This window comes from Corvus moneduloides, chromosome 7 (genome assembly GCF_009650955.1).
Source record: "Corvus moneduloides isolate bCorMon1 chromosome 7, bCorMon1.pri, whole genome shotgun sequence".
NCBI lineage: Eukaryota > Metazoa > Chordata > Aves > Passeriformes > Corvidae > Corvus > Corvus moneduloides.
Window position 1 is genome coordinate 3,362,202 of NC_045482.1, and position 23,164 is coordinate 3,385,365.

General features: G+C 45.7%; 1 long non-coding RNA gene across 2 annotated transcripts in view; it reads left to right on the forward strand.

Moving 5' to 3' along the window:
* Positions 1 to 11,036, forward strand: part of LOC116446917 — a 29,782-nt gene extending 18,746 nt beyond the window's left edge. For both annotated transcript variants that reach the window (XR_004241439.1, XR_004241440.1), the window contains one exon: positions 5,623 to 11,036. This is a non-coding gene — a long non-coding RNA (uncharacterized LOC116446917). The remainder of the gene's footprint in view (positions 1 to 5,622) is intronic.
* Positions 11,037 to 23,164: the final 12,128 nt, after the last annotated feature.

Genomic DNA, 23,164 nt, shown 5'->3' on the forward strand with positions numbered 1-23,164 from the left:
TGTTTCATTCTCCAGTCTGAAAATTATGATTTGTAAAGAAAAGAAAATTGATTTAAAGGCCACATAAACAAATTGAGGGGTCAATTTTGATTTTAATTCCAACAATTAATTAAAGAACTCTTCTGGAGAGGTTTGTAAAATGAATATTGATCTCAGATATCAGGCACTCTGCAGTCATGTCTCCGTCCTGGTTTAAATCCTTCCATTTTGATTAATGGATGTGGTTTAGCAACAGCAGAGCTCCATGACAGGGCAGCTCAGCAGTGCCATGCCAGGACTCATCCCAGGAGCACAGAGCTCATCCTGACAGCAGAGCTGGCACATTTTAGCGGTGTGAGCCACACCAGTGTCATGTTCAGTGGGTGCTCTGGTGGCCAGGTGTCATCTCTTGCTGTCCTGCCCCAGCTCAGCCTCCTGGCTTCTAGTAAACATCCACCTGAACAATATTTTTATCTGTACAGCAGTGCAAAATGAACTAAGGTCTGCATTGTTGGGAAGGCAAGAACACATTTGATACTGGAAGAAGCAGGAATAGTTGGTGGCCGCTTGGAAGGGCCTGGAGCACGTCTGATAGGAAGGGCTGAGGCAGATGGGAGTGTTCATCATGGAGAAAAGGAGGTTCCAGGTGGCCTACAACTCTCTACAACTCCCTGCAAGGAGGCTGTAGTGATGTGGGGGTCAGTCTCTTGTCCTGTGTGACATGAGGAGATGGCCCCAGGTTGCACCAAGGGAGGTTTGGATCAGATATTAGAAAATATCTCTTCTCCCAAAGGGCTGTTGAGCATTGCAATGGGCTGCCCAGGCGAGTGGTGGAGTCACCATCCCAGGAGGTATCTGGAGGATGTGGCACTTGGGTCATGGGTTAGTGCTGGGATAACAGCTGCACGTGATGATCTTAGAGGTCCTTTCCGAATGTAATGATTCTATGATTTTAAAGGAGAATTGTCTGTAGGATTGCCAAAATTGCATCAAGTTTTTGAGTTGTTTTGGTCAGTTGGGTTGGGATTCCCTCACAGGCTGGGGTCTGTCACCACCAGGTACCTCTGATGGCTGAAGAAGAGATGCTCAGTGTAGGTGCAGGAGGCAGAAAGGCTCCTCCTGGTACCTGCTGCTGATGGCTCTGTTCCCTTTGGGTGTCCTGTTCCACAGGATAGGCACTGCAATGGGCAGGAGTACAGCCTTTACTCTCTGAGGAATGTGCCTTTTCCTGCCAAGATCTCATCCTATCCTGTGGTAATAAAAAGGAAAATCCTGAAATACTTACAGAAAATTGAAAAAAAATTAATAAATAAAATTATCTCATAGGTGACATTTTCTCTTTCATTCTCTTTTCTTTATTCTCTCTCTTCTTCCCACTCCTTATGAACACTTGTTTTAAGCCATCAGATTTCAGAGGCGTGAAGATGGGATGAAGGACATAGTTCTGTTTCCAACCTCTGCTGTGCCATAAACAGAAAAATTTAGGAAGGGTTAATCTGAGCAGCTGCCCATAGCCCTCCACCAGTTTCCCTTCTTCTTGCAGATGCCCTTTTTACCAACTACAAAGCACACATTTCTCCAGCTGAGCAAGATGAGTTTGCCAGGAAAATCGCCTCTGTCCAGGGAAAGTTTGGTGATACAAAAACCACTCAATATTTGCAATCCTGCAGTGACAACAAATGGATTTCTAGTGTCACCTGGACCTAAACCAAGTAGGATCAGCTTTAACAACATTACTGAATGTATAAGCCTGGGAAGTGAATTTCCAGCCTCAGAAAATATTTCTCTCTGCTCAATATCAGTCATGTTCACTCTTTGTGGGAGGGTGATCAGATGAACAGGTGAGAATTACTTAGCATAACTTTAAGAGATCAGGTGTAATTCTAGTCACAATGTAGCATGAAAAGCAAAAATCAAGGTTTTCAACGTTGGGAATTGCTGCGTGGCTGCAAAAGTATCCCTGACAATGAAATACAGCTGATATTTAGTGTCTTATTGTTTTATTTACTACTGCCTTTACAGCACACCCAGCTAGTTAGCCAACTACTTATAAAACATATTTAATGTTCGGAGACACTCAGTACAGCTATAAAATGATTTTTAAGGGCAAGCAAACATCATGTTTTAATGACTACACACACACTCGAGTTCCCTCTGGAAAAAAAAACAAATAAACCCCCACTTTCTGAGGGGACTCAATTGTCTCATCCTGAGTTTTGTAGATGAGCTACACAGCTCGAACTGGTTGACTTCCCGGCACTTGAAGGGAACCATTTAAAAGGATAAACTTGGAGAGATCAATACCCCTTACATACTGTAAGTGATGCAGCACCAAGTACTCAAGGGCTGTTAAAAACTCTGTCATGAACGACTGCTCAGAAATCAAACAAGAAGGAAAAAAAAACCCTACACAGTGGTTTTAGGGACTTAGTCCCATTTTGTTGCATGGGGGTTTTACCTGCGCAGCTGGGGGCTGGTGGTAATCTTTCAGGCAGGTTTTCCTCAGGTTTTATTCTCAGTTTATATGAGTTGGAAGGAAGATGATATCAGACGGAAAGGCTGTGAGCAGGCAGAGATGGGAAGAGGCACCCGCATGTGTGTTTATCTGTTTGTGGAAATGGGAAATCCAGAGGCCAGCAGGCTCAGCAGTCCCTGGGTGCAGGTAATTGAAAGTGAGTGCTGAAAGCACCCGCTCCTGTTTCATGCTCCAAGGGTTAATACTCTTCTGGGGCACTTAAGACAAAGCTCCTTTGAGAGCCCACATGATATCTCCTGCCTATCCCTCAGCCATTACTTTGTTTCTCCTTTCAGTAAATTCTGATTTTTTAGGACAGGGTGTTTTTTTTCCCTGGCAAACTCATGCTGGCTCACCCTTCACATATTATATTCATCAAGAGGCTCTACTGCATTCCCTAAGGATCTGTGCTTTTTCCTGGTAGTGTGAGGAGGGACTGGGAGCCTTGGGAGAACCATTAGTTCATTTTGAAAGGATTGATGTGGATCTGGCCTTCTTCCAGTGCCTCCACTGTAGAAATTATAATTTATCATTGAAAAGCACACATTATTTTTGTTAGCAGATCAGCTACTTCAGTCTCAGTTCCTTCAACTTTTCTGGATGGGTGCCATGGAAACCCAAATGATTTATTTTAATTTAGAGGTTGGGATTGAACAAGCACCTCTTCATTGCTCTCTGTACATCTCCATCGGCTCTGGGCCCAGCACAGAGCAACCCAGCCCTGACACCCAGGCAGAAGGGATGGTAGGATCCAGCCAGGGAATAGAGGGACAGGTACCTTCCAACCCAAGCCATTCCAGGATTGTGTTGGCTGCTGAACTTGAGTGGCCAAAGGAAATGGCAGCAAGCTGAGTTTGGGCTGGAGGCAGAGCTTGGCTTGCTGTTGCCTTCACTCTTTCCTGGAGTGCAGTGGGTTTCTGAACTGGAAGCAGGAAGGGCAAGAGATGCCTCTCCTTCCCCACGCTACAATTATGAGCATGTTCATTTATTTGGACACACATCAGAGCAGCTGGAAAATGTTCCTCTGCACTGGGAATTCTGCTGTCACGGCAAGGTGCAGCCCGTGTCCTTTATCTGGATGGCTCACTGTGAAAGTGATGTTAAAGACCAGGTCCTAAACTTGTTTCCCATTATTTAAAGAACTCCTGCTTTGGGGCACTTTTTGCTGTGCATGGAAATAGAAACAAGAAGAGACACTGAATACTCACCAGCGCCTTCTCTGTAAACCCTTCCTCTTCACTGATCTTCACAGATATTTTATTCCCCAGCTGCCCCAGACATTTTATTCAGCTCAGTAGAAGAATCTCAGCAGAATTATTGCAATAAAAGAGGCATTGACTCTGAGCTGGCCTGTGGCATGTAGGAACACTCCATATGCTACACCAGCGAATTTATAAACCAGAGCAATGCAGCAGGTGTTCTGCTGCCTCTCCTCTGCATGTACCTGTGGGCAGGCAACGTGTAGCACTTGTGATGCTGCCTTATGTTAACAGCAGGGTGGCCAAATAATACAGGACAGCAAACTTTCTCTCCTGTGATTATTTTGCTGGTGCAGACACCAAGACTGAGACATTTAAAGGAGAAGATACAGTACCCTGAGGCTGAACATAAAATATTTATATGAAGAGGCCGTGGACTAATAAATTTCAGTTATAAATGTTTACAGCTGAAGGTAGTAATAAATAACCTTCCAAAAGCAATATTTCAATTTGCACTTATTGTACTTTACTACATGTTATATTTTCAGGAAACAATAATAATTATAACAGGACATGGAATTAGCTCATGTTTAATGAATGATTACCCGGTTTAGTTGTGATTGTTATAACATCAGGGAACAATTAAAACTGGGAAGTGTTGTTTATTCTGGAGAGAGATGGGACTGTTTCTCCATGTATACATCCAACTAATGCACAATCTCTTCATTAAATTGTGACTGAGGTGGGTACACTTTAATAAATTTGTCAGATCACTCTCCAGCTTCAGCTGTGCAGGCTTCACATGGACTTTAGCAACAGAGGGTTAAAGCCAGGATGAAATTTAATCTTCAGTGACCTCAATGTCCATCTCCTACTGATTTGCAAGAACAGAAGCTAGAAATCATTACTGGTCATTCTACTCCTTCCCCCTGGTGTTCACTGCACCCAGCCTGGCTGCTCTCTCCTCATTACTTAGGGCAATACTGTTGTCATCTTTAACCTGTGTGTGCCTTGTAGCTTTGCTTCGAGTTGTGACCTTGCAATTAAATGCTTGGGATGGGTCTAAAAGAGAAATACCTTACCTGGTGACACAGATGGAAATGCTGTGTTGACATCTCTGTTGGGCTGATTCAGCCTTGACTGGTGCAAGTGGAGTGGTTTATACTGCCTAAAAATGAGTCACTCAGTGCACAGAAAGCACCTGCTAATAAAGTTGATTGTCTGTCTCATCTTGTGGTGACAACAGCTGTCTTGTGACAGGGACCAGCAAGCTCTGTCCAGAAGGGGAGAGCTCCTGGGAGAGCTCTGTCTGGCACATCAACCTCAGACAGGGAGGGAGATAATAGTTACAAATAACTGGATATTGCCTTGGCATGCAGGCTGCAGGACTCTTATCTAATCCAAACCCCTGACAGATAGGCTTCACCTTGTGTTAGGAGTGGCAGCTGTACAAAACTATTAAGTACAATCCTTCGGTTCCTGTGAGCAAGGCAGAGACAGGGAGAGGCTTCTATGAAGGATAATTTCACAGAATCATGGAACATTTTGAGTTGGAAGGGGCTCATAAAGATCATCAAGTTCAACTCCTAACTGAATGGCCCATACAGAAATCAAACCCACAACCCTGACATTACTAGCACCACGCTCTGGCCAGTGGCTATTTACCTCACCCTTGTCACAGGGAGCTGTGGTTCTCCTAGGGGGCTTCTTGCTTGCTTCTGACTGTGGCCAGCCCTCTCCAGTAGTGCCTGCTTGGCTTTCACTCGGCAGGCAGCTCTCATGTGGCTGAACATGATGAGATGACATCTCTCTTCTCTAATGTTTTTTATATCCTTCAAATGAGTGTCTGCTGTCTAGTTACACACTGTGTTAATTTTTCTCTTCTGTTTCTTTTTTGTCTTTCCTCTGTGTCTTTCTGCCTTTCTCTAGCCCATGTCTCTGTGGAAAAAAGATGGACCTTGGCAGATGTGTTCTTGGCCTTTCCCAGAGAGGACATGATGTACTGCAAGGATAGATGGGAGCTGCAGCCAGGCTGAGCCACGGTGCAAGATGCCTCCAAAGCCCTCTGTAAATAGAGATGTTTTGGCCAGTCTGGTATTCAGGATACCCCTGGAATATGGAGATGTCTGAGAGGTGATGCCTTAGATGAGAAGCACCTCTCTAATATCAGGGCATGAGTCTTTGTGGTAGTGCTGCCACTGTGCTGGTTTAAACGTGTGGGTGCGACAAGGTGTGCAAGGAGCAGACAGTGAGTTGAACAGGCTGCCACAGCCAGCAGGAGGAAACAGAGGAGCCTTGGGCCTTGCAAGCAGAGATCAGAAACTGCTTGTCAATAAAACCTGCACCTCTCAGTGCTAAGTGCAAGCTGAATTCCTCCATCTCTGGTAAGATGAGCTGAGAGAAAACAGGATGGGCAGAAATACAGGAGTGAGCTGAGGGGCAACATGGGAGAGGAGGCTGTCTCCTTAGGGAAGGGTGACAGCAATTCTTAATCTTTGTACTGGACAACTTGACAACTTTATACTGTTCTTTCCAGTTAATAAATGTAAGGAGTGTTTCCCAGGCACTGTCTATGCCCACTTGGCAGGTGTTCGGACTGCTGCACCTGCTCTTTTTGAGATTTACATCCATGGGGAAGCTGTCTGGAGATGGGAAGGGTCAGTGCCGGAAAAATGTTGAGACAGAGTTCACTTTTCGTAGATTCTCCCTGGTCTAACATGCTTGGTGAGCTTCCTTGAGAAATCCTTTTCTTTTCTTTTCTAAGTGGGTACGAGAAGGCTGCCAAATTTCCCCCTCATAGTTTGCATCTCCCCTCGTAACTCCCTGAGATAAGTTTAGCTGGGAAACCAAACCGGTTGGGTTGGCTCTGGGGGGAAGGCAACCCATCTGGAGGCTTTGATCTCCGCTGCAATGCTTGGAATGTGCAAGAGGCAGAAAAAAGAGAACTGGGCAAATATTTGAAGGCCCTCTGTGACAGCTCCCTTTAGCAAGCACTTCACCCAGGAGCCCTTTGGAGAGCTTTCAGCTGCATTGTCTCTGGAGTGGCCCTTAAATGGGCAGGGGAAGACAGCAAAGGCAAGACTGAAAGTAAGGGTGCGGCATCTAAGGAAGCACAGTGTTTGCATACTCCCCTCCACACTTCTGGATAAGGTCTTGTACGAGGTTGTGACCCTTGCACCCAAAAATCGTATTTCAGACAAATTTTTCCTGTTAAGAAAGCAGGAGTGTTTCCCAAGGCACGTGGGCAGCTCTGCTGCTCTTGAAGTCAGGAGTGGAGTTGAACATTTCTGTGTGTTGGCACCTTGCAGTAGATGCGAGATCATGTGCTCCACACCTGCCCTCAGGAAATGCATCACTTCGGGCTCTTGCTCACCTGCTTTGCAGGAGCTTTGTGCAGGACAGCCAGACAGATGGAAAAATGGGCAAAAATGACGAAAATATTCATACATATTAAGGTTCCCATTAATTATTGAATTACCAATTCACTTATTGAAGAATAATTTTTAATATTTATAGCATCCAGATTGCTGATGATAGATTAACTGTGATGGCATAATTTAGCAAATATTTTAAAAATAAAACATTTAACAAATAACATTTCCACCATTTTTCCATCTTAAAAAAAAGTGTGAAGGCCTCATGAATATATGCAGTCCTTTCTGATCTTAAAGCATGCTTTTGAATATTTTATTATTATTATGGATTGCTTTATTGCAGATTTTATCCTCAGGTTGTTTCCCAATGAACTTCTACACTCCAAGGCAGAAAGAAACCTATGTCAAAATAAGCTTATGGTATAAATCCACTGTGTAAGTACAGTAGTAAGTAAATGCATTATATGGCTCTATTTCTTTCTACTGATTTCTCTGTCTGAAGTCTCTGTAGAACAGTGATTGATGTATATGAAAACCATTTAGCACATATTAAACCAGGGAGTCAAAATATTATTTTAAAATTTCCAAGATCCATTGATCCAAATTTATGTCAGAATCTCCTGAAAGGTTACATTGGCCCATGTTTTGCAGTATTCATTTGTCATTGTAAAAGTTCCTACGTAATAGTGCAGTAAAATCTAACATATATATGGGTGCCAAAATGCAAAATTTCACAAATTTCTGAAACAAAACGAGAAGGGATATTTGCAGTTTCTTCAAAACGTCGGATTCGTAAAGGCTTGTTTGGGCTTCTTTGTTAAAAATGATTTGCTTGTATTTTTATGCCTAAAGCGTTTATTTTATTGGAAAAAGTGGTTTTGGGGCAGATATTTCCACCTGATCATACAACATGCCTATGCCTGCCATGTTCTTAAGGCAGGAACTCTTCCACCAGATGTTTGCTGTGAGTGATATTGTAATGTTTTCTCAAAAGTACTTAACTGCAGTTCATCAGGAAAAATGATTCCTTGGCTTCCTTCACAATAACGTCATGTCAAAAATAGACGTGAGATCTCGTTATTTATATTGCTGAAGTACTGAATGGCCTTGCCTGAGAACAGACTGTTCCTGCATCAGGAACGACGCTGGGAGATAGGCTTTCACTGAAGAACCAGCTCTTGAAGGAGATGAGGCAGATGAGGAAAAGGCGACAAATGGAGCACCCCAAAACTGCTGCACAGAAGTGATGGTGGAATATCAGTGGCAATCCTGAGCCATTTTCCAGAGAACCCCATCATTTTCTGTTCATTCACCTCTTCTCCCCATCCTTCCTCTCCGGCAGCCGGGATCGGCCTGGGACATGCTCCTGGTGACAAGAGGTAGAAAATTCCTACTTTGCTTCAGTGTTTGTACTGAGAAATGAGCTTATTCAGATCTAGAAATGTCCCAGGCTGTGCCTTGTAGCTCAGCTGAAGATGAGCCGATAGGGAATGAGGATGACTAAATTTATTCAGTCAGTGGGTGGACATTCCTGTCTTGCAAACCATGATGACTGATCCATCATGAAAAGTTGGGCTATCAGATTGCTATTTAGCAAATACAAACGGAAAAATCCTCTTGTACATCTGAAAAGATGCCTCTCTGCAAGGTGTGAGGGTCCAGCTGGCCCACCTGCCCATGGGATTGCTTTAGTTACCTCTTCATAGGCATGGCTAGTGAGGCTGGTCCTTTAGGAAGTCTTCCACCCTGAAGCACAGAAAGGAAGCTGGTTTGCAGGTTCATTTTACTTACATGTGTCTATTGTGATTTCTTTATTCAGGGTAAAAAAAAAAAAAAACAAAAAAGTGAAAATGCGCAGTTTTTCCAAAGCATCAGAACACGTTGCTAATTTCTTTGTTAGTGCCCTTTTCGAGGTGCATGTGCCACTCCATGTGACTGCTCTGGACTTCAATTTCTTCTGCCCAGGGTCATTTTGCAGCTGTAATCTCCCTGCCATTTTTTTTTCCTGGGGAATGGGTAGAGTTTGCAAATAATATTTCCTTGCCTAAAAGACAAGGTGATGCTTCTTTAGTAGCTGCTATTCTGTGAGTGTATCTGAGGGCTTTGTCATCAAGCAAGCTCTCTTTGGGATTCTGCTTCCTCGGGTGCATCGGAGGCTATTTCTTAGCATGAAGTAATTGGAGGCAAGGCAGTTTTACAGCAGGAGGCAGGGGGTGCTCGCTAATCGCAGCCTTCGCCCTGCTCGAGTGCTGTGCCTGCTGACAAAGCCCTCCTTGCTGGAGGCACTTGTGTTTGGTGGGGCAAATCAGGTCACTGGGATCTGCAGCTGCCTCGTGGCTAAAGCAATCACCTGGAGCTCCAGGAGACAGGAGTAAGGACAGCTCTCACTGTGGGGGAATGTGGGCACCCTGTGAGGGGGAGGTGGCCATTATCTGCCCACCTGGCTGAGTTCGGGGGTGGGAGCTGCTCTGGCAGGCTGCTCATTTGCAAATAGATGCTTGTGCTCATCCAGGTGTGAAGAGGGAATGGGCGATATCTTCTCTGGAGCAAGAGGCTTTGCCAGCAGAGTTTGTGCTCCACATGAAGGGAGGTGAACTTTCACAGTGTCCCAAGCAGCCGCAGAGGGGAAAAAAGAACTGTGCAAGGCTGTCGTGTGTCCCACGGACAGCACCAGCGTTCCTCAAACCACTGGGCATTATGGAAACACTTCTGAATGACCAGGGTGGTGTTTTCAAGTTTGTTTACCGATGAGTGTAAATGTAAATTGAGGTTTTCATTGTACAGGATGTGAAACTCAGATGTGATGCACTAAGTGTCTGAAAAGCCTGTCCTTATCTCCCTCTGCAATTCAGGTCATGATGATCTTCCAAAAGCAAAGCTCTTCTCATTCACACATGTAGAGCTTGAAGCTGCTGCTGGTGTCAGGCACAGGACTAGGATGGGTCTGTGTCATGCAAAGAGATTGTTTTCTGGGAAGATATATTTACTCCAAAGAGACAGCAGTTCCCTTCCTCATCTTTGTCACCACAGCTGGAAGCCAAAATGGATTGTTTCATTTTTTCTAAGTCTTAGGTTCCTGCAAAGGAGATTCAAGTGGAGCTTTGCTTGGTGGGACCTCAGTCTCGTTTTAGGTTTTCCATGGAGAACCTGCTGGATTTATCCTGCTTCCCCACTCACACAAAGGTCATCAGTTCAGCACTAGGGCGTGGCTGATGGATGGAGCTGTCATTCAAGATGTGCAGCTCCTCAAAGGCTGCTGCTCAGGGGCAGATGCATGGCAAAACAGCAGTTTCCTTTGGAAATGGGGGAATGGGGACAGGCGAAAATGGTGGCAGTGACATAGCAGGCTTTGTACCTGTTCTTATTCTCAAAGTTAAAATCTACCGTCCTTGCAGGAGGAGCAACGCAGGACTGAGCAGTGCCTTATCCCTTACTGGTGGAGTCATACCTGGTGAGAAGAACCATCAAGAAAATGGTTTTCCTGGCAGATGGCTTGGCCAGCCAGCAGGGATTACAAACCTCTCTGGGAACCTTTCCTTTATGGCTAGTGAGAAGGTGATATTGCTTGTGACAGCGCAGAAGGATTGGCTGAAATAAAATAAAGAGGTTTCCATGGTGATCCCTTCATATTGCAGTAAATTTTCATCTTGCAGTCAGCTGGGTTGTACTTCTTCCCCCAGAGGAAGAGTCCTCAGCTCCCCCTGCATTATTAGTTCCTACTGGTGCTAAGAGAAGGCTGGCAGGCCCTGAGTGGAGCCACTGACAAGGACGGCTCTGTGGTGGCCTAATTAATTATCCTAAAGAGGTCAGACTGCCCAGACAGCCTGCAGGTGCTTTAGAAAAAAGGAATAGATATAAAGATGTAGCTGTAGCTAAAGGTAACAGAGGAAGGAAATAGGTTTCTTCTCATTGTACAGCTGGGGAAAGAACCATAGTCAAATTGGGTGACTGCCCCAAAACCAGAGCCCAGGTGCTGTTAGAGGAGGGAATTGAATGTCTAATTCCCAGACTCTGGCATGGAAGACATCTTTTCTCCTGAGGGTAATACCAGAGAAGGCACTGACGTGCAGAGGGCTGGCAGGGAATGGAAGCTCTTTGCAAGATTGCCTATGGGAGTACCACGAAGGGAAGAGGCAAGGGATCCTCCCAGGCTGTGGCTAACAGGGGTGAAAACTGACCAGCAAAAGAGTGACCTGTCATTTCAGGAGACAAGGAAAGCCCTCCAGCTGTCGAAGGCAATGACTCACAGGTTTCCTGTAAGTGTGATGTCTCCTGCCGTGCTGCAGAAATGAGCAGCCGCAAGACGTGTCTCACTGTGGGTAGGCTCAGCCGAGACTTTCCTGGGATGACGGCATCTTTCCATCTGCATCTGAACTTGAGAGTCATGCACACAGTGCTAGTCAAGCTTTGCCACCCAAAACATGCTTAATATGAAAAGCGTTTCCCTAAGAAGGTGTGTCATTTAATGCAAATGAATGCTGCCTTAAGATCATGTTAATTTCTGCTACAGAGCAAATCTCCTCTATCTGCTTCCTGCATCACAAAGCCAAAATAACCCTGACCTACCCATGGCCACACTCAAACCTCCGTGCCTTTGGACTGTTGTTGTATATTGTATACAATTCATAATAGGCTGGAGACTTGAGGAGCAAAGAGGGACGTGCAGGAGGGATGCTCTGATTGTGGCTATCTGCAATGGTCCAGGGTGTGTGGGGACTGTTGGAAGAGCAGAATGTGTGTGGGGAGGAGGGGACCTTTGGGAGAGAAGAATGTGGGGATGAGCTGCTCCTAAATATCAAAATTGCTGGGGTGAGCCACCCGCTCCTGTTCTGCTGGGAACTCATCACAGAGAATGATAAAATGAGGCCTTTGAAGACATTCTCCTTATTTCCCCTGAAGTTATTATTTCTTCCAGAGCTTGGGAAAGGTTTTTTGTCTTTTGGGAGGACCTAGGACAAAAGGGAGTTTTGGTGGGGAGAGGAACAGGCATGAAGTTGCCACTCTGACTAAGAAAGTCATCCCATTTCCTGCCATTGCCAGTGCAAACTGGGGCTCAACCCTTTAGCATGGTAACTGCAGCAGGGCAGCTATAGAAGCCTGTTTGGCAGCCAGCTTTTAATGTGCAAGCAATGAGGTTCTTATTACTATGTTAACGAAAAGCTGTGATTCTTTCTGTAAAGGAAGGAGCTGTTAAAAAGAAAACAAAACAAACAAAAAAACCCAACAAAAATCCCAAAACAAACAAACAAACAAAACCAACCAAACAAAAGAGACCACAAGCTGACCAACTCTGCAGGGAGATAATAAAGTAAATAAATAAAAATAAAAAAATAAATAAAAAGACATGCAAAAAAATAGAAGACATACATTGGAGGCAGTGCCGTTGAGCTGCAGTGCCTCAGGTCCCAGGTAATCTGCTTGGGGTGATTGTCCTCATCTCCCCAGGAGTGACACGTAGGTATTACCAGGGTAAATTTGCTTTGCAAATCTACCTTTGTGTCTTTGGATTATCTTTATTTACTCAAGAATTTTAGAGGTAATGTGGAGGAATATTCATGGTTCTATTAGTTAAAAATCTCCTTTTCTTGTTAACATCATTTCAGCATATCATTCAAGGTAAACACCTAAAGCAGATATTTTGGGGATTAGAAATGCATTTTTTTCCTTTGCTTTGAAATAGTTTCTCTCAAAGTTAGGTATTTAGTTACCTACCTTTGCCAAAGAAGCCTTGTAATGCTCCCCCACCATCCAGTTTTATTCCCAGCAGAAAGGTTCATCATACATTTCTTTTTTTTGAAGCTAAAGGAAACTCCTTTCAGTAGGATTTTTTACCTTGGACCAGTCCTGCCTCACATCTGCTGCTTGTTCAGCTTACCCTGGACAGCCTAACAACCTCAGCATGTTGCACCTTGTCTACAGGATTTTCCATCAAAGACCACAGGCGTATTTAGGGAAGACTCAAAGGCTCCTCGAAGCATAGGAGGAAGGAAAGAGAACCATTGACAGCACAGTCAAATTCACTGAAATTGCATAAAATGGTGACTTCAGATCTAAAAACTATCTTTGTCTACATGGCCAAATGCTTCAGCTTTTCTACCAGCAACACTTGCTGGGGATGGACTAGAGCACTGTTTCACCTGTTCTGCAGGTCACAGACACTGCACTGCTCCCTGTGGGATCCATCCAGCAGAAAGCACTAGGAACATGATCAGAAATCTCATTGAGGCAGGCAGCCACCAACTCCAACAGCATGGCAGCTGCAGGAATTTGTTACTCTTTATTAAAAAGAAACGGGGAAAGTTTTTTACAGTTCGCATTTGTTAAAAAGCGTGCAAGCACCTCATTAACTCCAATGGTGTGGTATTTTTGGCTGGTTGCATTGCTGAGCATGTGTTAAGCTCTGATGAAGTGCAAGAAATTACCTTTGTAACAGCAGTGGTGTCTTCTGAATGCAGTTATCACCTCCCCAGCGCTGATAAGGTGTGAAAAATGATCTTCCCATCTACAGTTGTGTCAACTGAATGCAATTAGCACCTCTACATGTGTTTAAAATCATGACCGCAGGTTATAAGTTTGCAATACATTAGCACTTAGTCCCATCTTTGTGAATTGAGGGGAAAAAATCTCAGCAAAACTGGTGCAATGAATACAATTAAGTACCATTAACATTCCATTAACTATTTTTAATGAAGGAAATCCAGCCTCAAAAGAATGAACGATAGGTATGGGACTTTCCTTAGCCCAGGACAGGAGTTGCCTGCTATATAGACATGTGTCAGAGGAAAGTCTCTTTACTCCTGCTAGACCTTGGTTAAACAGCTCTGTTAAGCTGGAGTGGACAATCCAGGCTTTTCCCTTTGTTCTTAGGCTAGAGGCACACCAGGATGCTGCACAGAGTGCAGGATGGCCGTCTTAAAATGCTGCCTTCTATGAAGGGAAAAAAGAGAGACGAAGAGGCAGAAAAAAACCCCAGTAGGTAGTTTTTCGTTTGGTGCAAGTAGCCAAGTCCCAGTGTATTGATCATTTATTACATCCTTCTCAGGGTATTAATCTCTAACTGCACTAAAAGAGAGTCTACATCTCAGTATGGAAGTCTCTCCTTGGCGAAATAATTACTGCCAGCTGCCTCCAAATTTTTTTTCCTGCTGTTTTCCTTCCAAGTTTGACTGACTAAAACTTATTATATGGAGGCTCAGTGTGACTTACACAAGAGCTTCAGTAGCTTTTTTTATGCAAACATGGCACGCATACAGACCGGTCATCTTCAGACATCAAATACTTACACTTTTCATAGGAGTAATTGAAAGGTGCAAATAAGAATCAGTGCAGACACACCCCTCAATGGGACTGAAAGATATGCTTTGGTGATGTGAATGAGTCCAGACCAGTCTCTGTGCTTGGACGTGTCCAGTGGTCTTTGCCCAAAGCCATACTTTTCAAGGAGTCCTTCTGAAATCACTGGCAATGCTCCACAACAGTGACAGTCCCCATGCTGGGGCTTGGGATGGAAGCTGGATGCAAGAGCATCAGCTTCTCTACCTCACCTCTATTCATTTTTAAAAAGCTATTGATTTTTCACTTTCCAGATGGATCTGGAAAAGCTGTGACTTTTTTTAAATTTTATTTTTAAGTTTTGTTTTCCTTTTTTCACTAAATTTGTAATTGAAAGGGACAGATCCTCATCTGGAACACCTGACAGTGGACGTACAGGGCTTCTCCCATTGCTGGCAGCAGTCCCATGCTGGCACAGACCCTGTGTGCTGTTAGGGTAGAAGAAAACCCCATGGCCACCTCATTTCTCCCCCTACATAACACAGGACATAAAGCTTTACTCAGTGATCCCTGCACAGAGCCAAATAACTTGTGGCTGAACTAGGGCATATCTTTGAGAAAAACATACTCAATCTCACTGCAATCTACTATTGACCTTCCCTTGTTTTCTCTGATTTCCAAAATGCAGGGCAATCTGAACAGCAATAACTGCTCTGAGAACGATGAGCATCTGCAGAGAGCTCTGTGAGAGTGATATTGTCCTGGTTCTCAACCAAAATCCAGTCCAGTGAAGCAAGAGAGCTTGGCTGTCTAAGTCAGTGGATCAGTGGTTAGGTCTGGCTGGTGTTGGCTCTGCTGGTGGTGCCTTTGACTTTCCGGTTACATGAAATCTACCGGTCCCAGCATGAAAATTGTCTGTTGGGGATTCATACCTGTACTTTCTCTTTTATTAAATCATGTCTTTCAGTAGTTTCCTTACTGCATGGGGATAAATGCCTCTCTGTTGTGTATTGTCCACATGTAGTGATACCCTGCAGTGGCTCAACCCTATTTTTCACTGGCCTGGCATTGGTGAGAGCTGCAACATCAATCTGCTCCTTTTCTCAGGGCAATTCGTGCTGGCTCCAGGCTCTAGGAGTCACTCTGGTTGCCGCAGTGAGAGCTGCCAGTGGGAAATAGCATCCAAACAAGGTTGCGCCCTGTAGGCAGTGCAGAGCAAAGATCCTGCTGGCTGTGGTGGAATCTGAGGGACAAAGGGGCTGTGCCGAGTGGTTGCCTCCTCTCTGAAAGGCACTGCAGCGTGGTGGTCACCAAAGCGGGCCAGGGAGGAATGAATCTGTTTCAAGAAAAAGTCTTAAAGCTGGAGGTGAGAAGAGATAAATCAGCATTATTAGGAGTAAGTGGATTCGGGGCTGCAGCAGCCCCTTGCCTGGAGCCTGTGTGTCCTGCGGTGCTGCTTGGATGTGCCGGGAGGACATGGCACTGACAGCCATCCATTCTGGAAATTAAATTCCACTCCCTCAGCCGGCCTGGGCTGCGGCCCACGCTCCCAACAGAGGATTGCTGATTGTGCACATTGCTGTGGGCTGAGTCCCAAACCTGTGAGATCAGCCAGAGAGGATTCAGCAGGCCTGGGAAGGAGCTGGGTACTCCAGGAATAGGGTTCAGCTCACACGTCTCCAGCTGTGGACGTGAGGAGTGGGATGAAACTGAGGCCTGCCCTTGGCTGCTGGAGGGCTGCAGGTCAGCCTATAAACCATGGGATGCTGTGGGATGCAGGAGCTGATCCCAATGTCCTGCGGCTGTGAGCAGGACAGGACAGGTGGTATTTCCCTGGAGCCTGCCTGGCTTCCTTTTTTCTTCATCCCAGCCTTTCAAAAAGGACTGAACTAATGGATCCCAAGGATCTTGTTGAAGCAATGGGAGGGGGCTGCAGTCAGCCACAAGGTGAAGTGTCCCTTCCTGAGCCGAGGTGCAAATCCCCATTACAATATCTTACCTCTGTGAGCTGAGGTCCAGGTATCTGGGAAGAGAAGAGGAAAAGGTGGCCAGTTAACTGAGGCTGGGAGAGTACTTACGTGTCAGCAGGGTCTGATGGGACCTTCTGGCCTCAGAAGCAGAAAATTCCAAAACCAAAAAGCACGATCCTAGCTTGTGACTCCTGCTGGGTTTTCCAGTGGTACACTGGGGAAAAACAGTTCATTTAGGTTAATTGCACAATGCAGATATTTATAAAACTGTATCTATTTAAACAGAGGAATGTGCCTTTTCCTGATGAGGTCTCTGAAAAACAGCAGTGTGTCACTTGACCCAGGCCTTTAACTGGAACCGTCTTGGCAATTTAATGAAATTAAATGGCTGAACTGTGGGGAGTTCATTAGTAAGTAATCCAAAGGCTAAAGCTCTGTGAGCTAGTTCAGCTCTCAAATGCTTATTTGTGTTTGCCAGATCCAGTAAAGTGAAACCCCTTAATAGGTGCTGGCAGTGCTTGTAACACACTCTCCTCTGGTCTGGAGACCGTCACACAGGCACTGGCGTGATTTCATATTTCTACATGAATTTCTTTATAAAAAGCACCTCCAGAACAGCCACAGGGTCCCCTGTGTGTCACTGGGCAGGCTCAGGTGGCTTTGCAGAGGCACTTCTGCTCTTGATGCCATGAACCTCTTGCTTCTGGCAAAGCAAGTAAGGGAATCTCATTTCTTTCCAAAAAAGCTTTCAGAGGTGGATGCTGCTGCCAGCAATGCAGTGCTGAACCTGAGAGGGACTCTGGCTTCCTTGTCATGCTGGGCCATGGCTGGGATTATGGGCTGTTTTATTTTGTGTCGTTTGCCCAAGGGTGGGGACCAGGGATGTAAAGTGCCTCTGGGACTCTGGCAAATTGTTAAAAAGGATGCTGAATTGCTGCTTATTTCCTGTGAGTGGGGATTTAGAGGAGTGAGGAGGGTATGGATCTTCCTCCTGCTGTGTAAAGGACTTCTGGGTTTTCAGAAGTGAATGTGCTAAAGTTTCACTCTTTAATTCACCAGATATAAGCAAGATTTACAAATAAGTGAACTGTGGCACCACTGAAAGCTTGGCAGAGAGTTCACTAAAGGATGCTTGAGATAGTCAAAGGAATAGCCTGACTCCAAGATACCTGAATTTATTTTTCATCCAAATCCTGTGCTGGCCCTTAGGGCTCATCCACAGTGAAAGCCCTCAGGGAAGGCTCTCTACCCCACATCCTAGGAGCAGCACATAGTTTTTAAAAAAATGTTTAAAACCTCTTGGTGTGAATTTGGTACAAGTCCAACACCATCATGTGATCAAGCTCTTGGGCTGGAGCTGAAGGGCTGTGGATTAGATCCACGCAGGAAAATTTCCCTGACCTGACATCCTAGGAAAAAATGGGGTTTTCATTAATGAATTCCATTTTGTGGGAAAATTCTTGCTGGGATTTACTGTAGCTGCCGCACAAGATCTTTTAAAAGTAAATAATGCCATCAGACAAGTGCTTCTGGCAAAGAAATTGAACATTGAAAGTATGAATATTATAGAAGGAACTACCATCAACCTGAGCAACAGATATCCCAAATATTGTCAGATCTGCAGTGGTATCAGCAGTGCAGTTTTTGTCCTGGAGTGTGCAAAATGCCTCCGGAATCAAATAGATTTTGAAAGGACGGTCACTGCCACACGTGCAGGAGGCCTGTGTCTGGTTATTTACAGCATGGCACTGCATTCCCAAAGGAGCTTGTGCTACATCAGGCATTGCCAAATGGAACTTCCAGGTCTTAAAGTTACACCATGGAAAAAGACTGGAGACTTTATCCAGACCTAGGATGTGAAAGGTCTTGTGGCAGCTACAGGAGATTTTAAGTTCAGCTGAAGCCCTTGGAACAATCCTGTCTTGTTTTCTCTTCTGTGGGCTTGGGCCAGCTGCTGACCTTTGCAGGTACCTCTTCTCCTTCTCCTCCTGGCTCAGTGAAGTTCAGAGGCTGATAAAAAGATAGAATTAGCCACAGCTCTAAAAATCTCCATTTCCAGTGTGGTGCTGGGGAGAGCACTGATGTACCCCTCCCCAGTGGTGCTGCACAACCATGGGCTTCCAGCTACAGCAGTGGGGTTTTATTCCTAAATGCTTCTTTCCATATGAAACAGCATCGCAGCAATCACATCCAAGCAGTCTTTCTGTGTTGGGAGTCCTGCTCTCGAGGTCCAGGCAGGACAAAGTCCACACACAACCCAGCTCTTGTCTCAATGTGCTGCTGCAACCTGCGTATCCAGGCTGTGTCCATGGCACAGGAGGAGCCACGGACACTTGTTCACACACGGGGACGAGTGGCGAGAGCAGAACACGGGTACCTCCCTCCCAGGCTGGTGTTTTAGCAAGAGAAACCTGTCCAGAACTGTCAGAGGAGGTGTGGAGTGCTCCCTGGGAAACAAGCTGGAGCATTCACGCTGGGGTTTGGGTGGGAAAGGTGGTGCTATTCCCAGCAAGGGAAGCAAGGGCAGGAGGGACAAAAGTAGCACAGCAACGACATCTTGTGCTGCGCAGCGATTGCTGCATGTGCCTGCCAGGAGAGTAGAGTAGAGTGCTGCTACTGGGAAGGCCTTTGTCCCTCTGCCCAGCTGTGGGAAGCCCCCTGTCCCCCTGGTGTTCCTACTGGGAGCGTGGGAGCCGATAGACAGGGAAGAACCTTGTCCACAGCCAGAGTCAAAGCAGGATTTTGGCAGCAACAGACAGGGAGTGGGAGTGAAAAGGCTACAGAGGAAAGTTCTGCATACTGCACTCTCTTTTTCCTTTTGTCTTTCACTACGGCATTGCTGCAAAGCACCAGAATGTCCCGAGTGCTCTGTGGAAACCTGTGCCTCATTCATCTGCAGATATCCACAGATATCAGGTACACCAGTAACATTTCATTTTCTTTTTGCAAGAAGTTTGTTAGTGCAAATATTCTGTCATACCTGAAGATCACTGTGGCTGAAGACCTGCTTTGAAGGTACAGACCAGCACTTTATCCCAAACAACAGCAGTAGTACCCATCCCTCACCACTTTGACCACACCAAAATTCCTCCAGACTTGCACCCTGGGACTCAAAATTCAAGGTTTCTAGTGGAGAGGCAGCAGCAAAGTCTGAGAGCAGGTTGGGTTGGTGCCTCACCACTGCCTAAAAGAAGCTTCTGTGAGGTGCCAGCCCAGCCCACCAAATGGACAGTTCTTTTTGAGATCCTTCAGCTGTAACCATGGTTGGATTGTGACCATTTTTATACTGAATTCATGCCAAATCAGGCAGTTTTGGAACAGTGGTGGACGAATTTCTTTTTGAAGCTTTGTCTTTGCCCACGCCAATGCCTCCTTGCAGAGCTTGCCAGAGGAAGGTCATGCTCCAAGATGTGTCAGAAATAAAGAAAAACCTTTGCCTGAAATCCTGCAGCATCCAACTGCTGTGCTGAAGGTAACCATGAGCAGAAAGCAGGTCCTGCCTGGCCTGTGCTGCATTATGTCTCTGGGGAGGATTTTTGGAGATGCCTGCAGCATGTAGCAGCAGAATGGCTGCCCAAAGTCAATGAGACTTTGTTCAGAACAGCCTCAGGTGCTTCTGAAAGGCTTGGCCTCTTGTGTGATTCTTTGAAGACTTGTAAATTATAGTTAATTCCTGTGGCTTAGATGTATTAGTTAATAGAGCCCAGGATTACATTCCTGTCCTCCTTAGGATCCCAACTAGACAGTCTGGATTGAAGGGTTGACAGGAATCAGGAGCAGCAGCTCCTGCCTTCAACTTCAGTGTCCCTTTCCCCAAGCCTGAAGGGACAGGTCTGCTCGCTGCAGCTGGGACAGAGCTCCTCCACAAGAACTGAAATTCATCCAACATAAGTTACTGGGGAACAAAATAAAGTCAACGGAGCTGTGTTCATCATCCTCCAGGTCACCTCCAGTTGAGAAATGGGGCTACTGGCAGGGCACCTCTGCAGGAAGAAAAGGAGCACCTGTGGTTTTAAGTGGTTTGTGATGCCAGCTTCTCTCTTTCATGTGGAAATAGAGGTTTCTCTTGCACCCAGACTGAAGGGAAAGCCAGGCCACCTGCCCAAAGAACCACTGTGCCATTATGTGGCTGTGAGGGTTTTCTCACTGACTTCGGTTTGGGTTTTTTTTAGAGAATATCAGTCCTTCCCAAGTTGTTCATAGATCATCAGAAAGAAGCAGCCCCCCCAAATGAGTCGAAAACCTGACAAGTTCCTATCTGACCTCACTTTGGAGCAACTTCTGAAAATGGCTGTGGCTATTGAACCAGCTGCAAGGCTTAATCTGCTCCATCATTGGGTTTTCCAAACTATTCTGATCAGAAGGAGCTTGTTGCTTCCCATAGTCAAGGCTGTTGGCTTTAGGGGCAGATTAAATAATCTTGGCCTGTAGGTCAGGCAGGTAAAACATGGCCTGCAGGAAATAATAGAGGACTTGAGGATATGGGAGGTATGTGATAAAAGTATTTTCAGAAAAGTCACTGGTTTTGTCCAAAAACCAGTGTCAGAGCTCAAAGAATCATAGACAAGGGCTGGTGTTTTCATCTGGATGCTTGTGCAGCACCTTGCCTGTGGAGCCATCAGATTTCTTGATTTTTGTTGTGGTGTTGGGCTTTGGTGCTGGACTGCATCAGAAAGAAGGCACAGTTGTGCCTGTCCTCTGGGTCTGATGGGAATGTTCATCTCCCAGAGGCCATTTTCAGTATTGTGACAGCACATCTCAATTCTGCTGAGATTTCACAGAAAAAAAACCCTCAGAAAAACCTTGTCTGCATTGGTATCTTCTCAGGCAGGTGGAAAATGAAGACCAGGGTTGTCCTCTTTGTGTGTAATGCAATAACAATTACATTCAGAAATATATCCAGGTGGTTTGCTGCTCTAAATCTTCCTCTGCTGGACTGGAAAAAAGACTGTATAATTTGATTTGTTTTATCTTGGGGAGCTCAGAGTAAAAGGTGCTGAGCAGAAGACAAAGGGCTCCTATGTCCTGGCTCCTATGTCTATGTCCTGGGTCGTAAATCAACTCTTTGAGGTGAGTATTTAGCTCTGTGGGCCTTTCCCAGCATGATTGTCACAGCCCTGAAGGTGACAATGTGTTATGGAGCTGTAAGTCAGCACTGGGATCAGACCCTGGTTCGGAAACTTTTTTGGAGGCTGCCTGACCCACTGCCTTGGCCAAAGCAGAGGGAGAGCAATGGCCATGGCTGCTCCCTTCTCTCTTGGTGTTCACTGAGGATGTTTGAGAAGCTGTGGCTGCTCCATCCCTGGAAATATCCAAGGCCAGGCTGGACAGGGCTTGGAGCAACCTGGAGTAGAGGAAGGTGTCCCTGCCCATGGCAGGGGGTGGAACAAGATGGGCTTTCAGGTGCCTTCCAACCCAAATCATTCTGGGACTTTTTTGCTCACCCCAGAAAGTGGTCTGGGTGAAATCATATCAGGGCTGCAGCATGTCAAAGGTTAGCTGTGTCACCTTCTCTTTCTGAATCTCTGCACACAGAAAGCCCAGCTGCTGGTGGATCAGGAAACAGTGATTCATAGTAGAAATAGCACTGAGAAGAAGCCGATACTGTGTCTTCACTCTGCCCACACTGAGGGCTAAAACCTTTCCACTGAAACTGGGAAGGACAGCTGGGTTGCTCTTAGTCATCTCCAGTGGCTGAGTGGATGGGGGCGAGGATGGGTGATAGGTGTGATTCTTTCCTTTCCTTCTTTTAAATAATTTTTCTTTTTCCCTTACACCTGCAGATTGAAGTGTCTGCAGTGTTTTTGCTTACAGCAGCTCAAGGGCCACCTCAGAACAGTGCTGGGAGGTCCACAAGTGCTAAGTGTTGCTCTTGGGACTGCAGGGGCAACAGGGAAATAAATGAAGGAAGACAGGAGAGCAAGAAGTAAACCTGTGAGTAAGTGCGCAGAGCGTTGTGGAACAAAAAGGGGCTTGGCTGACCTTGGCATGCTTGTTGAGGAGATGCCTATCTGGGTGCAGTGTAAAAAACTTGCCAGGTGAAGTGCTTGTGAACTATTTTAAGGTGGTGGTGGCATTGGTCATCTTACAAATATAACTGAAATGTGAAAGCCCTCGTGTATTTTTAATCTCTTAAAATAGATCTTTAGGTGCTGCGTTTTCTGCTAATCAATGCACAAAATGGTGTTGTGTTAACATATAATACATCAGCTTATATCAAAGAGAGATTGTCTGTTGAGTACAGCATTTGTGCAACAGCTGGTGGTACAATTTTTGTGAACAAAGAGGAGCCTTGTGTCTGTATGAAACCACTCGGTCATTTTCTGGGCAGACTTGAACTCTTCGGCTGATTTCTGTCCCATCCCATGGTTCCTCCAGGCCTTATGAGAAGATGTTGGCTGAAGGAACACTCCCCACAGTGAGTCCCCTGGGAGGGACCAGCTCCTGGTACAGGTTCACCTTTTATTAGTGTCCACCACTTTCAGCAGCACATCAAAGCAGAGAAGAGGAGATTTCAGTAATTTTGCTGCTCATGGAACTGACTACTGAGCTGTTTGTACAACTGCACGGGAGGACAAACCCTCTCACAGCCTCTCTGTGCCGACTGCCATCTATAAAAAGATCTTGACAGCCTCTCCTGTGAAAAGCTCTCACACCTCCCCTCTGCAGCATGCTTTTGATGCTTGAGCAGGTGGGTAGTCCTCAGGCCACTGAAGTGCCTTTCCTTTGTCTTCCATGCTGCTCTGCTCCTGTCCGCCTGCCCATGCATGGCTCTGTGGAGGTGGAGGAGGACCCCCTGGAAGTGTCTGGAGCCCTCACTCTCAGGGAGCAGGAACGAGGAGGTGCTTGAGGGGC